This window comes from Zonotrichia albicollis, chromosome 4, assembly GCF_047830755.1.
Source record: "Zonotrichia albicollis isolate bZonAlb1 chromosome 4, bZonAlb1.hap1, whole genome shotgun sequence".
Lineage (NCBI taxonomy): Eukaryota > Metazoa > Chordata > Aves > Passeriformes > Passerellidae > Zonotrichia > Zonotrichia albicollis.
Window position 1 is genome coordinate 59,407,444 of NC_133822.1, and position 23,381 is coordinate 59,430,824.

The following is a 23,381-nucleotide window of genomic DNA, read 5'->3' on the forward strand; positions in this document are numbered from 1 at the left end:
TGGATTTCAAGCAGGTGAACAGAATTTCCAATAATTTTTTTTTAAGTTTCTGAAGTAGGATTTTCTCAAATTGAAATTGCAGTGACTTGGATACTGAAAGACATTGAATTAAGGATGTATATTGTATTTGTGGAAGTCTTAAAAAACACTATTTAATATTTCACTTTGTCATATTCCCTTTTCAGCGAGTATTTCAGAAATACTTTCTGAAAGAGCTAACACACATTATGAACTAAAGAGCCACTAAATAATCCAACAAACTGAATCATTGCATACAGCCAACATTGGCAGCAAGGAAGATACATAAAATAATATGCTTATGTTTGGAGGAACACCACAAAGCTAAAAATAAAATCCACATTCATCTTCCAACTGAGAAAAAAGCAATTGCAGAAAAAACAATTGATAATGTTCTTCAGATTAAGTAGCTGAATATTGTTGACACTTCTGGGAGTTTAAGTATTACTGATGAAAAGGTAAAATTATATATTCACCTGTTTGCTATGCAATTCAGCATTCACTAATTAACTGAAATCATGGAGGCTGCATTTCCCAGTCATAAAGGCATTTTTGGGAATATCAGCTTAATGTGCTCATCTAAGCACTTGATCTACATTCAGTACACAAATATACTGAAGGGTGTATCACAGCTACCTCAACAGCAATCATGGGCTGCTTGTCTGTTTGATTACCAGGTGCTTGTTTCTGTGATAAAACATTATGAATAAGAAGAGGATAGACTCTTGGGGAGCAGGCATTTGGGAGCACTAGTTCGGTTCTCATGTGCATATTTATGGTGTCATATTCAGTGAAGTGACAATGGACCACTCCTCACAGCTTTTGACATTTATATATACACTTCCACACATACATATAGAATGTCTTCTAAGCAGGTATATCTTTGCTTACAGGGAGTCATAGGCATATTTATATATTAAGTACACCAAATTATCAGGAAAAAAAGGATTGGAAAGAGCCTATTCCTTCTAGTAGATTCTCTTATTATTTTTAAGAATAAAATCCAGTTAAGCCTCATTTCCTCCAAGTCTGAGTTCCATGGATAAGGCTTTAGTATGTTTTTTTTTAATCAATGGGCATAATGCAGAAAAATATGTTTCTATCTGCAGCAGATCATCACATTTTTAGAAGCAATACTGCTGCTATCACAAGAGTGGCCCATTAACTGGAGCACAGCAGTGAGGGAATCACATCTGAAATGTCATCAGCAGCTCTTTTGGCACAAACTGTGCTTAAAATAGCCCTGTACACACTGAGGCCTGACTTGATATAAAGATTTCAAATAAGAGCACAGAAAAGGTTCATGGTTTTGTTTTGGGCTTTTTCATTTCACATGTGTTCAATTTTATTCAAAAAGACACAGGGCTCCAAAGAGCTGGATTCCCCTTAAGTTTTATTGCCTATGATCCAAAATAATGCCTTCCATAGCACGCTTTTTTAATAATGCTTTAAATACAAATCAGAGGAGTGTCTGGTCAGACCAAGTCTCTTGAAAGTATTACTGGCTGGAATGCTTTAAAAATCTTTTCAAGCTATTTTTCTATCTCAACACAGAATGATTCTTCATGTAAAATTCTGCTTTTGTAGATTGGACGTAAAGCTCAATAAAGTCAAAAAGCCATGAGTGGGTTTTGAAATTGGTCCCAGGTCTTTTGGTTTACAGGTGGCAATCTGTAATCTGGCCAGCCTGCAGGGAAGTGATATTTGTTTTACTGCAGAACTATTGTAGAAATTTTTACATTGTGGATACACAAGGTAGTTAACACACAATATCTAATATGAAATATTTTGTGTTTGAGATCAGAAGACATCATGTTACCAATTCATCTTGACTCCCAGTGGTCAGTGTAAGATGAGCACCATGTCAGCCAGGTCATCAAGCTGTCTATATCACTATCCTAAAAGATGCTTTGGCATCTCACAGTCATTTGTAGAGCAGTATTTGTTGTACTCCTGCTGTGAAAGAATGAAATGCACGTTACTGACTTAAAGGGGAGAAAAGACTTCATGCTTCACTTGGCTGTGAGAGAAGTGGACTCAGTCTCTAGAGGAAGATCATCTGGGTTGCAAGAAGAATAGTTCTGTGGTTACCTGTTACACAAAGACATTAAAGACTCAGGTGCAATTTCCTACCTGAACTTGAGTCCCTGGACAATTTTGAGCATTCATCACAAGTGACATTCATCTCTAAGAGGCATTTTTCTAGTCTACATTATGAAAAAGTCTGTCTTTTGGACAATAGGAAGAGAAAGGATCTCCAGAAAGTGAATCACTTTCAGATACCCCTGGGAGACTTCATAAAAAAGCAGGATTTTTTTTTTTTTCATTCCTCTGGACATGCTCCTCTCTTATGGTTCATCACAAAAGGAGAACTTCTCATCACAGAAGGCAATGAACTTTAATTATATGCCTCTTATTTACATGACTAAAAAGCTGGATCCATGTAGGCATTTATGGAAGCTAAACCTTATGATATGAGGAAATGAATTTGTGTCTCTGCAACTTAAATTTTTACCTGCAAGATGTGACACGTTCCTCACAGCCAGACTGAAACATTACAATTTATATGATAGTGTCAAAATGTCAGTGGAGGCCAGAGGATTGCTTAACATAAATATATAGAAAAGGATGCTGGAGTCAATGACCCCCAACCCCCAAAAGGTATGAATTGAATGTCAGTATTCAAATCTTGTTGGCATTTTTACTAACTGAAGAAAAAATCGAGAGAGAAGTAATAGCGAAGTTTGAATGAACTAGATGATTCTTCAAGCACTATGTATGAAATATATTTTAACTATCAATATTATCACTTAAGCCACAAAATCAGCATTTTCAGTACTACAAAGTGGATGACATTGTTTATTTGTATTCAGTTCTATTGAATTTTTCAAGGCAAAATTCTCACTAAGTGAGTTGGAGGTTGTAGTAGCAACATTTTTTTCATTCTCTATGTGTTAGATACAATAGTTTATTTCAGGACTTAATACAATCTATTTTTTAGTTATTCACACTCTTTATTCTGTAAATATAGTCTGCCTCTTTTGATATTAGAAAGGCAAGACACAGTTCAATTGTTAATGGTCCAGATATAAACAAAAAGTGGAGTTTGTTCTTTAGAAATAGATCTATGATTTGTAACAACAATAATGATGAAAGTTGTGAGCTTATATTTATCATTACTTCCAACCCAAGTATTAGTTTCATAATCTTTTGCCAGAAAAAAAAAAAAAAAAAGAAAAAAAGAAAGAAACCTTTTGTTTGCTTTAGAGAACACTTGAGTTTTCTTCTGCATAAGGAATTGACTGCAAGTACAGTTGTGTCGATGCACCTCACAAAGTTACCAGGCCTTCATGGTAACTTTTGGTTTGAACTTGCAAGGTCTTCGAAGGTAACAAACTCTAAAGTAAATTAATATAAAGCAATAATGGAGAAAATTTGTGAACAAATAAAAAATGTTGATTATCTGTGCATTTGTCTGAAATCATAGTACACAGAGCAAGAATCAAATATCTTAGTTTGGAACCTGATTTGCTACCATTGCTATTTATGCATTTTGTTCAAATTATTAGTTTAGACTATCTTCAATATTCACAGGATGGAAAACACTTTCAACAGAAAAAATAATCAATTGTTATCACAATTTGCCATCTTTAATGTAAAGTGAGTAGTGGAAATCCAGTATTTCAAGCTGTGTCCACTTTGCTGGTTTCAGTGTTGTTCTCCCTAATTTTTCATATCTTCTTTGCTTTTTTTCCATGTTTTGATCTCTTTGTTTTTTACTCTGACTTCCAACATTACCTCTTATCATTTTTCTTCCGCTCAGACACCTTTCTTACGCATGGTTTCTGTGATATTTCAACAACAAGATACAGTTCTGAAATATTCCTTCATCCTGGTCCCCTTTTAGTTTTATCTCAAATGATTGATTATAGCAGTCCCAAGGGTATAATAGTGAATATGCTCTATGGGTACGATTGAAAACAGAGCCTATAATTCCTAATGCATAAAATTCTAAAAAATAGGAAAAATAAAACTTGGAGAAATTCTTTGTTAACTGGTGTTCCAAACACTGTTTAGTCAGGGGTAGAAATTATTTCCAAAGCCACCAAGTCAATGGCCATTCTTCTTTTAATTTCTCTGACCTTTGAAAAAATTCACCGTTTGCGTCTTTGAAGGAATGTACAAATAAATGCACTTGATTAGGGATCTGATATCAAAGACCTGGGTGGTCTTTGTCCTTATTTTCCATCATAAGCAATTAATCTACCATTGTGTGCATGTCTTATGAGATGTTCTGCCTTAAAAGCAGTCATTTAAAAAGTACTCAAATTCAAAACCTCATCTAAAACTACAGTTATCTGGAAAAGGCTAAATGGAAGATTTGGAACAAAATAGCTCCTGGGTTAGTCTTGTATGCTGTATTAACCTTGCACAAAATTTTACGGTGCAGGTACTTAACCTACAAGGAAAATTTCATAATGGGAATACTGAGAAACCTGTGGCTATAACCAGTACTACTGGGCCCCAGTATAATATTTCATTTACATTTCTTACAAAGCAATTTTTTTCAATCTTGCTGCATGAATGAAAAATCTCATCCCATAGTCTCCAATTCACTACCCTCATGAACTCATAAAAAGGTCTTTTAACCACTGCTGTGATTTTCAAGTGGAAATAATGAAATGGCAAGAGTTAAATATTAATATTCAGTTCTTACTCTGTGCTTTTCTTTGATACCAATTACAACTTGAACTTCACCTAACTCAAAAAGACTGCAGACTTCTCTCAATTAGCAGTAATAGGATTAATACATAGCTTTGGAATTGAAGATTTAAATAGCAAAAAAAAAAAAACTTGGCAAATGTACACTACATGTACCAAATTAATCTCAAAATAAATATGCAGCCTTGGGTGAAATAAGTGGGATGTGGAATGCTAGAGATGTGGGGGTTATTGTGGTTTTTCTGCTCTCTTGACAACCTCTGCAGGTAGCATTGCTTTGAAAACTATCATGGCTGTAGAATAACAGTACCTTTTTTCCTTGTGTTTATGGCCACTGGAAACTTGCTGCAATTCACAACAGGTATTCTCCTTTGTACAGCACCAAAGCTATTTCTGTCTATTAGACTTTTCTCCATCACCACTTTTTATGGTTCTCAGCTTTGTGAGTTTCAAGCCATCTCACAGATTCAAATAATTGCATCTAAATAGCTGTCTCCTGAGAAAGGATAAAATATTTGGTGAAAAGTGTTGGATGGACAAAAGTGTTTCTATACTACAGAATGAACAGCAGGCAACTGAATTTATAGAACATAATTCTTGGATTTCTTTACTCATGTTGAGTTGTTTGTGGTTTATTTTGTATTTGCATTTGATGGGCAATGATTGACCTCATTCTCCCTGCATTTTGAGTAACTACATTGTATGATACAATGGCCTGAACTAGAGATGACTCTGTTTTAAGGTGTACATTTGACGACTGAAAAAATCTTGTAATATCCTAAAATTCCCTGTCAAATCAAAAAATACTGACATCAGTTAGAAAGAGCTGTTTATATTCTTTTCTCAGAGGAAATTATGAGATAAAAAACTCAATCGTGTCTTACTGATCAAAGCTCATACAGCAGAACATTTGAAGTGTAACTAAACCAGTACAGAACCAGCTGTGAGTCAGGACAGATGGAAGTGACAAGTTCAGTTTTTCATTTCCTTCCAGCTAGTGGAGAAATCAAGACGAAGGTTGACCACAGGTTTCTGTTGACAGTAACCACGGGCTTCATTTCTGGAAAAATGCACTTCAGGAAATACCAGAGAATGGGCTCCTTTTCAAAATAGTGCAAGAAGATGGTACACAGATTTGAAATTAGCATGAGTTGTTGCATATTTCAGAAGTCTGGCCCTAGAATAATGACTGATAACAAGAAAAAAAAAAAAAGAAAAGAAAGAGAAGTACCTTCCCAAGTAAAGTTGAGATTTGCTTTATACTTCAGTTAACTAAGAAAAAGTTTTCCTGGGAGTCGATATAGCAGCAATCATTATGAGGAAACACTGTAGTCAAGATCACAAAGGAGATCTACAAGTGTTTAGAATAAAAGGAGCAGAAACATCATGATGTGAAAAGTGTAAGATCTCTTAAATCCTATTGGTGTCAGCCTCTCTTGTTTTGCTGGACTTGCAGGTAACCACAGATAAAATATAATATCTTGAGACTATTACAATCATATTTCAGTTTGATTTCAACTACTAGAGATTATCTGGAGCTTCCATTCATTTCAATATGTTAGTCTCTCTCTCCAACAAAAGAGGTTAACCCAAAATCAGTTGATCTATACATTTTAATGATTCAATCTTTTATTTGTGGCTCAAACTTTTCATGTCCCACCTACAAAAAACATTTACTTTCCCAAGTTTTGAAGTGCTGGTCTCCACAAATTCTAGACCTTTGGTCAGAAATAAATAATGCATGGAAGCTAATTCAATTAAAATATAGCTATTAATTAACCTAATCTTGTTTGGTACTGCTCAGAAAATAGGCAGGATAATCTGTGGTCAGCATACTGAACTTTGAGAGATGGCTGGAAGTATTCTTGAAACAATAGATGAGATGCACTCCCACTAGGGCTAGGCTAGAAAACGGCAGCTGAGATAAGCAAAGTCCTCCCTCTAGGCAGATGGATCACAACATAGCCCAGAGGCATCCAGCATAGCCAAAATTAAAATCTCACTTAATTCTTCCTAGAGTTTGATTTAAAATTTCCCTAATTCCCCCTTTATAAAGCAGAGAATCACCTAATAACCTTTTCTGACATGTCCAGATACGCAAATTGCCAACACATGAAACATATGGACTGTAGAAGTTGATCTGGACAGGATTGAAACATGAATAATAATAAATAATAATAAACAATAAACTGCACTTTGGTGAGGAGCAGAGAAGGATGGGATGAACATGCAGGCTCCAGCCCTGTAGAGATGGTTGTCATTCTTTATGAAGATTAAGGACTTGTAGCTTTGCATTCCTACATTAATCCAAAGGCCAGCCAATGTACAAGCTGCCAGAGTATAGACTTCCAGACACTGCACTTCCAGACACTGCACTCAGAGTCTTGAGCAAAATGAACTACCATTTCTACACTGCCTTTTTCGTTTTTTACTCTGTGAACATTATTGGCAGATATGCAAAACTGACTCTAAATTTCTCTAGAAAACATTTGAGAACAAAAAGAACAATAATAAGCACAGTTGAAGAGGACTCTCTCATGTGACCAGTGGCCAGTTTACTTGCATATTGAAAGAATATAACTATATAAATCCTTTTCAAACTAAGAAACTCTCATAGTTAAAGGTAAGAATCATGCACATAGAATTTGCTTAGGAGGATCTACACATGTTTCAGAGCAAATGTAAGGCTCACAGAATAGTGAATGAGGGGTTTTTATACTAAATATCTTTATATTGTTGAAAAGAAAATAAATAATCCCGATTTTTTAATAGGGAGGTAAGGGAACCATACACATTACAGAGAATTTTAGCCTAGTATCCAGTGATTTACATAATTTTTTACAAAATTTAGAGTTGGTTTGAAGTCATAAGTAAATCAACTGTTGTTAAAATTATAACTTTTTCACTGTTATGTCCAAGTCTGATCTATGTCATCAGTTCTCACTTCTATGACTAATATAAAATTCAGACACAATTCCCAGTTAGAAAGAAAACTATTTCTGCCATGTCTTCTTCCCTTATTTTTTAACTCAATGACAATTCTGATATCCAAAGTGGCAACTAATTGCCTTGACAATTAAATAGTATTGCCACAGTACAGCCTTTATGCATTGGTTCCTAATAAATGTCAGATGAAGCTCAACTACTCACTTCAGCAGATGCTAATTTAAGCTGAACACTACCAGCTATTCAGAGGGAGAATTTTTGCTTTAAATAAGATTAATCTCAGAAATTAAGCGTGGGATTCCCTCTTATAAAAAAGGCCATTTGTTATTGATTAAATCTGAATTACTGGTTTAACAAACACTTGTATAAGTATCATTAATATTATCTGTTATGTAATTACTAATACGGCGTATAATACTTAATATCTCAGTCAGGTTCCTTCAAAATTCAATTACTACAGCTCTTGTCATAGAGACTAGCACTGCTCTTTTAAAGCTCTTTTTTTTTCCCTAGTGACCCTTCAGCTTGACTACCTCGTCCTTGGCTGCCATTTGTCAGTTCAGGAACAGTATGACTGTCAAGTCAAGTGTAGATTTATACTGGAGTCCTAACTCCCATCATGATCCTCACCTTTCCACTGAAGTCAGTAGGAAGCTGGGAATCCTGTTATGCTTTTAATCCTGGGCCAACATTTCAAAAAATGCTGATCTCTTTCCAAGTTTGTGGAGCTTCTCTTTGCTGCAGCTGACAAGAAACTGAGTCTCCTTTCATTAACATTGGAAAGGCCTGAACACCCTCAAGGTAGAGATAGCAGTGTTTGCACCATTTTTCTCTACTTTACAATTGCAAAGTCTTTTTTAATTCTGTTCGGGACCTGTTCATATTCTTCATGGGAAGGAAAAAAAAAGCTTATCCCTTGCAAATGGGTTCCTCCCCTACTTGCAGCACCCATTGAGCAGCACAGGGTTGTCAAAAGAGAAGTTTCACAGGACCCTCTCAAGCTATAATTTCATTCATAAAATTGATACACTCAGGAATGGTAGTGGACACTGAGCCCAGAAGTCATGGAAGAGTTCATATTTTCGTCATTGAAGCCTTTGATAACTAGAAGAATGCATCTGTTTGCGGAATGCTGATTATGAATTGTCCCAGGGCCCTGTAGCTTCCAAGCCTCAGTGAGGGGCAGCATTCATAGGCATAGGCTAAAACTGTGCCAGGGACTCTCCTAACAGTAGGGCTGCCTGGACGTGTCTTAGGCATTGTTAAATGCACAAGTGTGGATAGACAGCTCACTACTGCTCAGGGTTCTGAGCTGAGAATACATGGGAAGGAATCAGGACACCCTGTGATTAAACCATGACTGGGTCTCTTCTTACATCTGTCTTCCACATTTTGCCTCCTTCATATCAAGAATTACAGCAGACTTTAAAAAGAACCACCCTTACCATAGACAGCTTCAAGTCTTTTAAAGGTTGTCACCTGCAATTCTAATTTTGAGACAAAAATCAAATTTTGATTCAGCATTAATGCTCTCTCTAACTACCGAAGGCAATGGACCTGCTGAACACACTTTTGGAATCACAGTTACATCAGTGATTTCCATACCACAGGAATTATCACACAGAAGTAGGTTAACAGCTGTGCTCAGATGTGTAGAGGTGTGTGCAAGAATAGACATAGCAAAAATAAAAGTGTCTAAAAAAAAATATGAGGTATATGGGAGAAAGAATAGAGTCTGTGGACTTTAGACACTGTAAGGTTAAAAAGATGAAGTCTGTGAAGTGTAGAAAAATGAAGATATATTATGAAAGTCTACAAAATAATGAGTGAACCTGAGAATCTTAAATGGATCTATCTATTTATTTCCCACTTACCCATCTCTTTTGGTCTCCATTCTGCTCCTCCTCTTTCTAGATCTTCCAAATTGCATTTTGTTCTTTTTCCCAATTCCCTTTTCCCTCTTATTTCTGTGCCCCTTCACATAATTTTCCTTTTTTCTATATACTTCTCATGATAGAAATACTAACACAAAATCTAAGTATTTTCTTAATGTAAATAAATGTAAGCATTATTTTAAAAAAATAAAAATATTATAGTGCACAAAAGTAAAAATTAACATATTTTAAGTGACTGCCATGAAAAAATCTGCAGAGACAGATGGCTCTGCTGCTGCAAACTGCTTCAGCAAAAAGTCTAGGAAGACTTAAGTATAACAATCTCAATTACTACACTGTGGCAATTTAACATAAAATTAAATTTTAACCCTCAAGCATCATTTCATAAGCTAATTCAAAGTGGAATCAAGAAATTTTGAGAATTCTATACTTTCTCTGAAGCAAAAAAACCCAACATAGACATTGAATGTATTTGACTGTGTTTATGACAAAATGCAGATGCCTACATCCAAGCTAAGTATCTAGATTTTTTCAGTCAATAGGGAGAAAAATATCACTTGGAGGGTGTAATCTGTTTTACTTCAAAGTACATCTTTAAGATAAGCCAGATAAATTGGATCTTAAATGGGTCCACTTCCCCCATTGGCTACAGAAATTGCTAAGGCATCAAATTCACATGTAGGTACCTGTTCTGGAGACGTGGCATTCACATTCTCTGAAAAATCGCTTCACCCAGGATTTTTCTCCTGGGAAGCTGCGAAGCCTCAGAGGAAAAGGAAAACAATAATTATCTCATTTGCTTCTCCTCTGTTTTGCTCATGTGGAATGTGTTTGGAGATTGTTTACCCACAGGTGATTGTTTCATTGGTTTCTGGTGTGAATTGTTTTGACTTCATTGGCCAATCAGGGCCAAACTGTGTCAGGACTCTGGAGAGAGTAACGAGTTTTCATTATTATCTTTTTAGCCTTCTGTAAGTATCCTTTCTGCATTTTTAGTATAGCTTAATATAGCATTCTTTAATATAATATCATAAAATAACAAATTAGCCTTCTGAGAACATGGAGTCAGATTCATCATTCCTTCCTTTGTCCGAGGGCAGCACAAATACGATATGGAGATAGGTGAGAGCCCAGTGAAGGTATTCTGAAACAGATTATTAAGCTTTATAGACATCTGATCTATTCAAGTTTAAGTATTCTTGTGTTTCTGTGTGCTGCTACTATGTCACTTACACAGCAGTTGTAGCCCAGAGCAAAGCCCTATTATGGTATTAGAGAGCCTATGGAGACAGATGGAATTTGTAAATGGATCTGAAATGGTTCTTCTTGGACATGGAGTGCATTTTCAGGCCTTTAAATTATATATTTTTTCGTGAGAGAAGTAAAAAAACTGCCATTTAGATGTGCCAAGAGAGCACATCTAAAAAAGAAACTGGAAAGATGCCAGTGTAGCAGACACTGGGTAAATGAGACTCCCTATATGGGAGATATAAGGCAGGCAGCAGATGACATTAAAGGTATTTGTGACTTTCAGAATACTTTCAAAAAGCCATTGCTTCCCTCCTAGCAATGTCTGGATTGGACCTGTTCTATCTTTAAATACAAAATTTGCCCGCAGAAAGGTTTCAAAAGAGAAGTAATTAAAATTAAAACAGCAACCTAAAACAAATATTTCCAAAGAAATACAACCATTTATAGACAGTGTTTGTTGTTATGTTATATTTGTGAGAAGCATATCTTCAAGCTTCCTTAGTGACCTAGGCCACTGCAACAATATTATTCTTCCTAGCCACTCATTGAGAATATAAATGTAGAGTGAGGATTTTAAAGTGGTTAACAGGCAGACTCTTATGCAGAGCTTTTCCCAGTATATGCAGTAAAACATTACTCTTATGTTTATACTCATTACTCAGGTACCTGAAATCTGTTTCCAATCTCTGTCTGTGGCACACCTGTGCTGTGTATTCTGGAGAGTATGTTCTCAACACTTTGGTGTCTCTTAGCTGTTGAGGGATTTTCTGTAGATTGACTTTAAATTTTATTTTACACTAGTTAAACAGATAACGCTCCCAAAATCTTTCAAAGTAACTTAGATCTTTTTTATACTTTAATGATTTACTGGTCTCTGGTTAGTCCTCACCTTCCTACCAGCTTCCTACTGGATCTGTGGTGGTATGAATTGACACAGCATCCAGTAAATGTCAGATCAGCCCCAAATACACAACTAAATCAATATCACTAGTGCTACTGAATTAATTAATTTCTTTATACACATTTTAGATGGAAATTTGGTTTATTATTTTACTGCAATGTTGCTCGTTTCCAATTGATCACAGTCTCTGATTTATGTCTTTGACAAAGTTACAGGTTTTCAGCATAAAGAATCCCAAGAAGAAATGGCCTCAAATTGCTCTAGGGGAGATTTAGATTGTGTATCAGGACAAATTTCTTTGCAGAAAGTGCTATCAACCACTGGAACAGATTGCCCAGGGATGTGGCAAAGTCACCATTCCTGGAGGTATCTAGAAAAGGTGTAGGTGTGGCACTTAGGCATAGGGTTTAGTGCTGGACTTGGCTGTGTTAGGTTAACAGTGGACTTGATGTTTTTAAGGTTTTTTCAACCTAAAATGTTCTATTCTATTCCATTTGATTCTATCTTGTTAGTTTGTTTTATCTGATTGTTTGAAGAAAATAAAAGATACTAAAATCTCCACCAAAACTAATATTGGACAAAAACCACTCCTAGAGAAAATGAATTTCCCTTCAAAGGGAATTCAGTGTTTAAGGTGAACTTTCATTAATATAGTGGAACACTCCTGAGGAAAGGGCAGCAGGGTGTAAACCTTTGCCCAGTGACTGATGGATGGCATTCCTCGTAACACATTGACTTTCACCTTATCAGGCATTTGTTCAAGAGCAGAAGTCACTTTTTGAGTTACAAGTGGCATCTTACTTTGATGGGGATCTTTTTCCAGAATCTTCAATCAGTGTTTGCTAAAGCCAGCGCATCTTACTTTATAGAGCTTAAAAATACTGCAGGGAAAAATCTGGTGGCTCTTTCACTGCCTTGGGTATTTCTGTAGGTTAACCTGGCTTCCTGCAGAACACAGGTAACTGGCCTTGATCAACACAGAAATTAATCTGACTCAAGATTTTGTGTCACAAAGAGAGGTCTCAGTCTTCAAACTCTTTCTTGAGCCTTTGCTACTGTTTTTAAAGTACCAAACTAACCCTTTCTTGTGACTTCCCAAACCCTTGATCTCAAAGACAGCATTCTCAATGGCATTCTATGGTAAATCTTCACTCAAAATGGATTCCCCATCAGTGCTTGCTCTGGGCAATGAGAAACTGTTTTAAGATGTTTTTATCACTTGACTGCCATGCAAACCTGCTACATCTGTGAGCACAAGAACTTGTGGGCAAAGAAAATTTCATACTTGCCAAAAGGTAAGCATCCCCATCCTTACATACTGTTAACCCCAAGATCTCACTTTACATGCTATTGCCCCTCAGAGATTTTTAATCCCTCCATTCTTCTCAACAAATCCCTTTCTCCTTCCAAACAGCCAACAAAGACTTTGCTGAGAAACCTCCAGTAGAAAATTTACTCAGTAGTAGTAAGTCTTGCTACAAGGCAATGTCAGTGGGTCCTTAACAGCATGCTGGCACCCCACAAAGGGTGGGTGGGTCTAGAAGTCAATCTATAGGTTTATAACTTAAAACACTGCCACTTAATTATGGATTGGACACAGTTTCTTGTCCAAATTCTGAAAGCTGCCCTGAAAAATACCTCCAGGCTCCTGATATTCTTTGAGCTCTTCTGGAGGTGGTCCTTCCTATCTGTCCTAATTTAGGACAGGAATATTTTTTGTTTTCTCTTTTTTTACTTTGATCCTTGCTTTTCATTAACATGTGACTTTCCATACCTTTTTATCTTTTACTTCTTTATCTTTTTCTCTCCCCTAATTTGTTTTCTCAAGATTTTTTCTAAGCCCTTCCCATTTCCCTCTTATTTTTTTCACCATTTCTCTCTCCTACTCCCTCTTGATTTAAATTTCCTCAGCGCCCTTTTCTCCATCTTTTCCCACTTCTATTTGCATCATGATTTCCAACCTGCAAAGAAATGCTATCCTCACAGGCTCTGCAGCACCCTTTGATCACCCTCTAGGCTCTGCAAGCCAGCTGCTCCAGCAGCTCCAGTTAACCCAGAGAGCCCAACGAGGCTGAGAGGGACTCCTGTGGCAGCAGGAACCAGAGCGGGACTAGCCTTGCCCCGAAACGTGAAGCAGAGGGGGTCAGTTTGCCAAAGAGGAGAGACTGGCAAGAAAATATGGTGCCAGCCACATGCTGCCTCATTCGTGTTCCCCCAATTAAAGCAGCCTGTAGGGAAAGTAGCATGCCACGGCAGTGCACTGGTGTACTGACCCCTCCAAGTGCTTGTTAGTGCTCACCATACTCAGCATTTCCTCTCCCTGATTGATAGGACGATATGTGTGTGTATGGCAGAGAGCAGATTCATTACAGCACATTAGCCAGACAGGCAGACAAATGCCCACAGGGGCAGAAAAGCCGTAAGGAATAAATAAAAACTTTATTATTTTTCTAAAACTTCTTTTCCCCAGGCTACAGTGAAGAATACTGGAGGAAGGGGAGAGTGGAGGGAGCCCAGAAAAGAAGGGGAGTGGTGAGAACTGGAAAGAAAGTTTATTAGCAGTGAAAGAAAGGCTTAAAATATTCATAGTTGGATTCAGAGTTTGAATCTCTATTTATATTTTTATTTTTGGTCCCACTGCCAACTAAGAAAGAAAGGTTCAGTGCATCAGATACCAAGTTATCAGAACATTCCTGATGTAACACGTCTGAAATGCCTGAAACCCGGCTGCTCCACTTACTGAAATTTACAATTCTTCAGTTTTAAAAATGAAAAACAAACTAGTACCAGCCTTTATCAACAGCTGCCACCATGTGGTATTTAAAATACCACAGTTACTTTCAAATATAAAGAAATATGGTGGCATCATCTAATCTGTCCAGTGACAGGTTTGTAGCCTCCACTCAGCAGCTCAGAGCTCACAAGAGGTGATGTGGCTGTGAGGCAGCTCTGCAGCCCTGCACACTCTCTGCTAAGGGCTAGGAGCAGATAGCCTGTGCAAAATTGTCCTGGAACCGCAGCCACTGTACCAAACCACTTGTCCATCACCAATCCTTGGAGATGGGGGAGCAGACCACAGTCCAGAACTGCCCCAGGCCATCAACAACAGTGCATGAAAAATGTATCCCCAAGTGGCTTGTGCCAAAACCTTCTCTGCCAGGCACAGACTTACCAGGCTGCAGCATCATCTCTGCCTCTGTCATGAGATGCTGCCTACACTGACAAGGGGCAAGGAAGCAAAGATGGAGCCGCTGGACTCTGTTCTCACTGCCCACTGGCTGAATCTTAGCCTGTCTGCTGTCTGGAAATACATTGTGATGCTGAAAGAAAACTCCAGAGACATCCCACTACCCAAGAGGAACATAGAGTGCAAATTGTCAGCCCTGGACCATTAGACAGTTGATCCAAAGAGTAATGATTTAAAGGACATGATTTGAGACAGCACAGGGACAAGATTTAGTTAGTTTGATACCTTGGTATTTGCTAGCTTGAGCCCTATTTTTTTTTAGAACATTGTAATTCCAGCAGCTTCATCCTCACCTCTTCCCTGATTTCATTTAAGCGCACTCCAAAATGAGCTAAATGTGTTAAAATTAAGAATAGCTTTTGGCAGATAACACTGCATTCTGAAATCTGCTTTGTAAATATCTACTGGTAGTATAGGTACCTCTGAGATTGCTGGAGCTTTGTCTGATGAAAAGTGTGTTCCCATTGGAAAAAATCCATTGAACGCAGGATACTGTGAAACTGGCATATGACACTGTGAATAATGTGCATGGGCTTCTTCTCGAGGGTGCTTGTCTGGCCACTTTTGATCCTGTAGCTTTCCTCTGAGCTGAAACTGTAGTCCAGTAAGTGCCTGCAGCATTGCTTTATTTCTTCCCTTCCCACTATTCGCAGAGCTGAAAAAATCACTATAAAACACACACACAAAATAGAAGCAGCAATTTAATTTCTTCAACAATGTACATCTACTATTAAAAAAATAAAAAAAAAAAACAAAACAAAGCTTCAATATAAATCCAAATTGATATTATGTTTATTGGGCACCCATAAGAACACAATCCCTAACACAGTACTGGAAAAAAAAGAAAAAAAAAGAAAAAAAGGGAAAAAAAAGATGAGAAGAAACAGTTGGCATTCAGTTAACAATCATGTTTGGAGGTTTGTGACTGACTTTGTTATTCCAAGGGAAGCCAGGTACCAGGCTCTTGGGATTAGGTACAAAGGCAAGAAAAAAGTGGACACGTATGAATCTCAAAGGTGACTGCTGGGTTAATAAAACAGTCTGTTTTCTGTTCACCCACTCTTCCTCTCAGTGTGCAAGTACATTAAAATATGTCAAAAGGAAAACCATTTGCTGGGGAAAAATAATTCAGCTAAAAGTCCAAATTTCCAGCTGGTGTGTTGCCTTAGTGTGTGCAAGTGCGCTAACAAAGTGACCCACACATCTCACTGGATGAAAGTTGGTATCCTCATTAAAGTAGAAACAAACACTTGAAAACAGGAACAACTGCCAGTTAAAAAAAGGACCACAATTGAAATGAGAAACCTTCATTTTTCCCCATTCTGTTTCCTACTTGCTCTATAGCAGATACTATATCTATATATTTAAGTACCTGCTTGAAAAATAATGAAAGAAAAACTGATTTTGTATGCAGTAACCATTCCCATTTGCTGGAGGAATTGCATTGCTAACAACCATCCACATTATCATCGTGTGTTTAGAAGAAGAAATATTTTCACAGTCCAGTTTCTAAACTGCCACATACAACACAACGGTCAGTTCCTGCAAAGAGTCACCCTTTCAGAAGTGAATAGCTCTGGGGAAGAAAACCTTATATCAGAATTTCTCACACTAGAAAGTGATTGTAGGATCAACCTCCAACCCTATAAAATAAAAGCACGTTTATAGTGGCATATACTGCCTTTGCCCCAGGAAACACAACGAGACTTGAACCCAATCACTAATTCACTACAGTGTGAACATTTCATGTAATATGAACTGCATGAGACATCAGATCTTCCTTGGCCCAGGCCCTGACAGAAAACACTATTAGATAAACAGAAAGCAAAATGAGGGAAGTGATACACCACAGCGTGAGCAGCCTTTTGTTTATTGATGACATGATTTTCCCTGGGGGTGAAAAGAAAAAGAAAAAAGAAATATTCCAAAATCTCTAATTACCTCAGCAGAGTTTATTATGATGAACCACAGAATCCCTTCATGGGTGAGGTTGGAAAGACCTCTGGGGATCATCTAGTCCAACTGCCCCACTCAAAGCAGGATCAGCCACAGTATGTTGCTCAGGGCTGTGTTGAATTTCAAATATCATCAAGGACAGAGATTACACGGCCTCCTCAAGCAAGCTATTCCAGTGTTTGATTGTGTATGCACTAAAAAAATAATTTTCTTATGAGGAATTGAAATTTCACCCATTTCAGTTTGTACCTATTGCCTCTTGGCTTATCATTGACCACCACTAAGACCCTAGCTCCACCTTTTTTCCTCCTCATCCAGTAGGTGTTTCCACACAGGAAGGTCGTCCTGAACCTTCTGTTCTCCAGGCTGAACAATGGGAGCTCTCTCATCCTCTCCTAACTCACTAGTTCCAGGCCCTTCAGCATCTTTGTGGCCCCTTGCTGACTCCAGTACATCCCTGTCCCTTTCCTCCTGGGCAGCTCAGAACTGGAGCAGCACTCCAGCTGCAGCCTCTCCAGTGCTGGGAGAAAAAGGATCTCCCTTAATGCAGGTATGCAGTGTGGCTTCTGATGCACCCAAGGAGAGGCTGTTGGACTTTGAAGGGGTGTGCTATGGGCTCATAGCCCACCAGAGTCTCCAGGACCTTCTCTGCAAAGCTGCTTCCCAGATAGCCACAGAAAGAACAAGGATCTGGCTTTTCCTTTCAGTGCACCTTCAGTTAAGGCTGTGGTGTTACACACATGACAAAAACTACAGCACAGCTTCTCACAGCAGCCTCTTCTAATGGATACAAGCAAGAGGGAAAGCTGAGGAACAGTCTAGCAAACACATCTGTGCTGATAAAAAAATAAAATGAAATAAAGTACTATCTCTCCTAACTGCTGATGTCATTCCTTAGCCACATAGTTCTTCCATACACAGAAGAATCCATTGTGCCTGCATTATTTCCCAGTTCTACAGGTACTGACAGCATAGTCAGCTCCAGACTAAAGCTCAGCAAAAACTGAAGGTTTTCCATGTGCCCAGAAAGTCACCTTGCTCTTGTGCTGGAGCATCAGGCTGCCTTAACCATGGCACCAGCTGGGGTTGCTTCCCGGCTGTTTGGCAGCGTGAACCATTTTTCTTCCTTACCTCCCTGGCTCTCTCTCCTATTTCGGGAAGACTGCTTCAGTAGTCTCTCCAAAATAGGAGAGAGGGCCAGGGAGGTAAGAAAGAGAAATTTAATACTTGTAAATTTCTGAAATATGAAAAATGAGAAGGTAGCTGTACCTGCCCCATCCTGGTCACCACAGTCTTATCATGCCTGTTTGGTGGTCACACTTGCATACTAAAAGCCTAATCTTGCAGTCCTTTTGCAAACTAAACTCCCCATTGACTGATATGTCTTTGTATTAAAAAAATTACTGGATATGCAGAGCAGCAGTTCTGAACAAAGGAATTTAGTCATTTTTCTTTTAGTTTTCCCTTCCAAAAATGCCCTAAGGCAGTCATCTATTTCAGTCAATGGAAGGCTGAAAATGTTCAATCAAAAAAAAATCTATTTTTGCGCAATAGAAACATAAAAGACATCTAAAAGCTGCAAATATTATTTTTGTACACATTGAGGACCAGATGTCTTCACATTTCATTGACCTTTTTGTTAACTCTTTACTTGCCAACTTTTTGCCTGGAGCTGCTTTTGACAGTGAAGTAATATGTGTTTATTAAGGAATATATACTTATGATCTCATGAGTTACATTATTGGGGAAAGAGGAGGACAGTTACATATAAAAGCATTAAGCATAAAAGACATACAAAAACTTCAAACATTCTTCTATTTATAAAATGTTCATTTATCTGTGTAATTTTGCAATTTAAAAAATAAAAAAAAGTTAAAATAATATTTTGAAACTGAAATCCAACCTAACTTACATGGTCTGCACAATATCTTACAAGTAGCCAAACAAAGTAAATAGTAAATCCTATAAATTTCTACAGTAATTTCAAATACAATTTGCTTTATTCAAAAGTGATTAAGTAGTACCAGGAATTTTTTTAAAAAATCATGCAAAACCTTTTTCTTTTATTCTTTATAGTTTTGGGCTTTCAAAATTTTCTAGTCCGGCCATCAATTCAAAGAATTCTAATGGAAACAAAAAAAAAAAAAAAAAAGAAAGTTTTGTTCAAATTAAAACTACATATAAATTATTTCAAAGTAAAAATTATCATAAGAATTTTTCATGAAGGTTAGGTTCAAGTGAAAGGTCAATACATATGGGCTTGTAAATATTCAGATATAATCCATTACAGCCTTAACTCCAATCTGTAGCAATAGCAACCAATAAACATGTATTTATGTTGGTAGCAGTTTAGCCCTTGCCACTCCAGGAAAAATAGGTTGATGTTTAAAAATTGAATATACTTTATGTAATGCAAAGTTTGGCTGCTTTTTATTTTTTTTTATTTTCATTTTCAGTAAAATATAAGATTCAGAAATTCTGAAAAAGAAAAGAAGCATTACACTCTACAAAGGGCACAAGGAAATAAATAGGATGAGTTCAAATACTAAGTGATGAAAATAATGGGCAAGCTGGCTTTCTTGAGAATTGGAAAGATAATTCACTAAAACAGATTTTCAACAATGTGGAAAAGGTATATTGGTGCAATAAAAACAGGAATGAGTACTGGTCAGACAGCTAAATTAAGTTAAAAGGGAAGAGATTTGGAGATTTGGAAAAAATACAAATCCTGATGCATCACATTATCACTCTGACAAAAGCCCTGCTGTAGAACACTAACACCTAAGAATCACACCTAGAATAATCTAATGAGCCATACATACCTTTTTGAGCAGCCTACATCAGAAAGATTAATAAAGTGGAAGGAAATTAAATTAAAGTAAACAGCAAGTATTAATAAGGGACTTATGATCTGACCTATGAAGAAAGCTGAAAGTAATTACATGATAAATACTTCTAACATATATATGAACATATATAATTCTAGCATATACATGTGCTTTTAACACATATAATATATATAATAAAATATATAATATATATAATAAAATATATAATATACATATATTTTAAATATATGTTAAAAAAGCCAAGAAAGAAAAAGTATTAGAAGAGCAAAATAAGTTATTCTTGTAATTATGGTGATATTAAGAATATTAAGTAGAATATCCCAACAATTCTTCATAGAAAATATGGAAAAACAGGGATATATTTTTCCCAAGGAAAAAAAAAATATATAATCCCCACCACTAGATTTGTTTAAATTGAGACTTGGCAAGACATTAGTGAAGTTATTGTACAGTAGGTCATGATCCTGTATTGGCAGGGGATGGACAAAATGACCTAGCAGGTCCTTTCCTTCTCAATCTTCTTTGATTCTAAAAGGCTCTAAGTCAGATGCTTCCATCATTTGTCTACAAGATCAGCAGAGCTAGAGCTACCACAGGGAGACCAGTAAGGGTGAGGGTGAATGTAGACTGACTAATAAAATATCAGAAGTCCATAAAAGTCAAGAAATTCTTTCTCTTTTATTGTTATAAATACATAAGTATCTTCTTTTCAGGGTTCAGTGTGAATGACTGCACAGAAAACTAAATTTTAAGACATTGAAAAGCAAAATGAAGAGGGATCAGGCTGGAGTAGCAGCAAAGAAAATGTACAGTCTGCTACCATCAACTTTTTGAAAATACAAGTCTCAAAGGTAAGGGAGTAGCAGGATTTCATGCACAAACTTTTTTTCCTGATTACCATTCTCATAGAAACAAATTTTTGAATAAAATCTCCTACCAATAATTTCATTGATGCCTAGCTGTGCTATGTCCAATTTTTCTTTGCCATTTAGTAGTATTAGAAAATTATGTTTGAGAAATAACCCAGAACCAAAAAAAGTTATTTCATTTGAGGATATTCAGGAAAAGCTTGCGACTCTGGTGACAATTTGGGTTTGTTGCAATGAAAGCAGGAGGTGGTTACACACGATAGCAACCATGGGTTGTGAAGATCTGTTGTGGCCAGGGTCTGTTGTGAACACAGACTCTGAGCACCATCCCTGGGGTCCCCTGAGGGTTCCCACCTGCACTCTAGGTCAGAAATGTGTTCAGCTGTGCTGGGTGTCAGGCTTACAGCATGTGAATGGGACAGCTAAATATTACTGCTTACACCCCCATGACCATTGTGTGTCACCTCTGCAGAAGTGTCCAGCCTAGTGCACAAGTGTGAAGAGACATAAAGGGCAGCATCAGTAAGTCTCCAGCAATGACACTGAGAAATGGGGCTATCTATGCATGTGGCCCCCCCTATTTTGCCTCCTTCTGAAGCTAAAGAGAAAGCCCTGTGATTTGCTGTCAGCTTCATCTGAGGTCATTATTGCAATCATAAGAGGAAACAGAGAAGAGCATCTGAGGGGGGAGAACATGGAAAGAAGCACACAGGATAAAATAACAAAGGCTTTTGTAAGATTACACCTCCCTTTCTTTTTTCTAATGCATAGCAACTAGATATTGTCACCTTTTTATTATTATCTTAATGAGAAATAGCCTATACCCCCTTGTATTGTATTGACACTGTTGGTTTTAACTTTTGGCTGTGTTTTTTGAATATGTGCATGCACACTCATGTAAGCACAAGCATATTTTGTACCTAAACTAAAATGCATCAGAGTCACCATCAATGTACAATTTAATTTTATTAGCTAATATATCCTTGTGGTGTAATTCTGAGAGTGTTTATGTAACAGAAGTCCCATGGCCTTTTGGAAGGGCATGTGCTCTTCAGTTAGCAAGGGGGTTTGAAAATTCCTCTTCAGTGCATCTTCCTGCCTTCAGAATCAAAGGCAGACTCAAGAACACAAGATGTAAAAACCCAATAATTCATTAAATTAATATTTTTACACAATAACAGACATCAGAGACTATAATACAATTAACAGAGAACTTTGAATAATCAGCTCTAGATGCCCTCAGCTGTGACAGCATTTTCCAGTTTGGAAGATGTTCTTTACAGTATTTGTCCCAGAGCCCTTAATATTAATCCATTCACCAGACTACCAAAAAAGGCAGTATTTTCTGGTTTTTGAGCCAAAGACCAATCGATTTCTCATCCTGAAAAACAAACTAAATTGTCTTTATTTTCTTTTCTAAAACAATTCTATTTTCTCTATTTTTTTTTAAATCAATAGTATATCTGCATAATTTTGCAATAATTTGATTAATTACTCCCTGGTATCCTACAGATTAGCAACAATCCACAGTTCATGACTGCAATACATTGCCTTGCAGCGCTCAAAGTGGAAATTAGAACAGCACATGGCCAATTAGTATGTTCAAATGCTGATTAATACTGTCAATTTTCTTAATGAAAACATTAGGGACTATGAATACAATGTGTAGGCATCTCTTTAAAAATAATGCATTTGCCATAAATCATCAGTCTGGATATTGACATAGAATGCATAGCTTGATTTGCAAAGTTACTTTTCAGCTTTGTTTATGTGCTGAGATTTAGGTTTCCAGCTCACAGAGCCAAAACCAGATGTAATAATTACCAGCACAATGGCAACTGTACCGTGTGAGGGCTTCTGGGAGCAGGTGAGCCCACTGTGCTGAGTGGTTTGGCACTGGGGAAGGGTGTGGGGAATTTAGCTGACTAGAGATTGGAAAAGTACAAGGCCGTGGCTAATTCCAAGTGCTGCACCTGCAAGATAGCGTGCCCTTGGGCCTACCTGGGTATGATAACAAGTGGACAGAGAGACGTGGGAAATAGGGAATGTAGGCCCAAAGGAATGAGGAAGAGTTGATAGTATAGTTTAACCAGTAGATCGCTTAGCTTACAGAATATTCATAAGCTTATTATTTGCTGTATAAGTGTCTGATGCTCTCTTCAATAAACGGAACTTGTTTATCACTCATATTGAGTGTCCGAGTCTCCCCTCACCAACAAATGGCTCATCCCCAACAAAGGCCTCATTCTGCAACAAATGCTGCCCGAACAGGGACCTAAAGGAAGTTTGAACTTGAGAGGCATTCTGCAACAGAAGGGGCTCCTAATGGATGGATGAGAAAAACAAATTTCATCAGCAATCTGGAGTCAAAATGAACAATGTAACTTTGCAATTTAGATTGGGTTGTTTTGTTCCATTTAGATGACCCACTAATCAATACAACTAATTGGGTTCAAAAAAGATAAAATCATGAACATTGATAGTACAGCCTATAAGGATACATGCTTGAAGAACTATGTACCTCCAGAACAGAAATCAATACTTTTCATCACCAACGTAAAGAAATAAACACAAAATCCTTTGATTGGTACACTTTCTACTGTGAAGACACAAGAATCCTGTCCACCCCAGACAGATGGAAGAGGTAGTCTCTCTGTCACCCCACATTTGTGCCACCACACTGTGAAGTTCCTGTCCAAGAGAAGCAGCAGGATCAGTTTATGTTAA